The sequence below is a fragment of the Lagenorhynchus albirostris genome, chromosome 14 (genome assembly GCF_949774975.1).
Source record: "Lagenorhynchus albirostris chromosome 14, mLagAlb1.1, whole genome shotgun sequence".
In the NCBI taxonomy this organism is placed as follows: Eukaryota; Metazoa; Chordata; class Mammalia; order Artiodactyla; family Delphinidae; genus Lagenorhynchus; species Lagenorhynchus albirostris.
Window position 1 is genome coordinate 14,225,897 of NC_083108.1, and position 1,845 is coordinate 14,227,741.

The window sequence follows — 1,845 nt, forward strand, 5'->3', positions numbered from 1 at the left end:
CACGAACCCGTGTGCCCTGCATCAGCAGGCGGACTCTCAACCACTGCGCCACCAGGGAAGCCCTCCATTAACTTTTAATGATGTACCATTTGTTGTTATTTTAATTTCTTTGTTGTTAAGAAAATTTTCGTGGTTTTATTGTATCATGAGGCAATGAAACACCTGAACAAATCAATATCTGGGCCGTGAGGCAGCTGCTTTCTCCTTCACTTCTTTGGGTTACTAGAGCAACTTGTCAGTAGATTAAAAAAAAAAAAAAAGACAACCTTTTGCATTACTTAAGTCTTTCCAAGGCGTGGGCTGGTACAACACAAACTTCTCCTGTCAGATGCAACCAGTCTAAGCGTTCAAACATCATGTGCAATGCCTCAGTAGCAGCAGCGCACCTGCCCACTCCCACCGTGGCCCTGCTCATTTGTGTATGATATTTGGAGCATCTGGAGGAGTGTGAATAGTATCAGGAAGAGGAGGGAGGAGGTCAGCCGAAGTTGTGCAGGGCAAGCCTGAACATGTCATTGGTGCAAACCCAAGCATCATTGATGTTCTTTAATGGGAACATCTGGTGGAACCCCATGACAGGGTCTTCATCGGCCTTGAGCTGGTCCACAACCATGCTGATGATGCAGCTATCTGGCCTGGGCTGATGGTCCTGTGCTGTGATGCTGTCCTGGATTTTCTGGAACGGAAGGCTAAACAATTTCTCCACGGTGGCGGGTTTCTCCTGGAATTGCTGTCCTTCCCAAGTAAGACATGTCGCTTCAATATAACTTGTCGCGTCAATATGTGTGGTTGGGTTCTATCGTTATCAAATAACTGGTAGTAATGTTGAATGAAGCTGGATCCAGTCTGCTCCCAAACTGGCTTGTCTCCCATTCTGGGGCGCCACCCAGCCTCGTTGAGACCCGAAGAGCTGTCACAATGGTGGCAGCAGTGGCGGCAACCCAGTGTGGTCTTCTCCCACCTTCCCTTGCCACCCCACTGCACTCTGTTGTTTTCATTTCTAAAAATAAGTCTTTCTTGTAGAAAATGTGGAAAATACAGAAAAAAAGAATAATAAATTGTATCACTATTATCCAGAAATAACCATTATTAACATTTTGAAATACTAAAGTTTTCCCTCTGCAATTTTTTCACACCCATGCACTCACACACACAAAATTGGTGTATATATGCTACTTTGTATGCTGAGTTCTTCATTTATCATATCACGAATATTTCCATTTGATTACATATATTTTGTAGTGACATTTTAATTATTGAATAATATGCTCTCATGTGGATGTACATTTATTTAACCATTATTGTTGACTACTTGGATTGATGCTAATTTTCACTCTGTTAAATAGGACTGGGAAACATACCTTATACATTAATCTTTTATAGCATGTTGTGTTATTTCATTAGGATTGATTTCCAGAAATAAGGGTGCTACGTCAAAAGTATAAATATTTAAGAATTCTTTCTCTTCCTTGATTTTTAAAAAAAATCAATTTATACCTAAATTTGTTGCACACGAGAGTTTTGACTCACAACTTCTATACATGCAGGCATTATTATAAAATATTTCCAATTTGACAAGGGAAAAGTGATAACTCACTGTAGGTTTAACTTGCGTTACTACTGAGATTGAACATTAAGTATGTTTATTGGCCATGTGTAATTATTTTCTGAACTATATATTTATGTATTTTACCAATTTTTCTATTTGGATGATGTTCTTATCTTACTGATTTGTAAGAGCTCTTTATGTCTTATTTACTAAGATCTACTACATGTCAGACACTGGGTGATTGAAATTTTGTGGTGAACAAATCATATACAGTTTCTGCCTCTTGAACCTTTTAC

General features: G+C 39.2%; 1 pseudogene; it reads right to left on the reverse strand.

The window, feature by feature from the left end:
- Positions 1-475: 475 nt before the first annotated feature.
- Positions 476-930, reverse strand: LOC132504448 (nuclear transport factor 2-like; annotated as a pseudogene).
- Between the last annotated feature and the right edge of the window lie 915 nt (positions 931-1,845).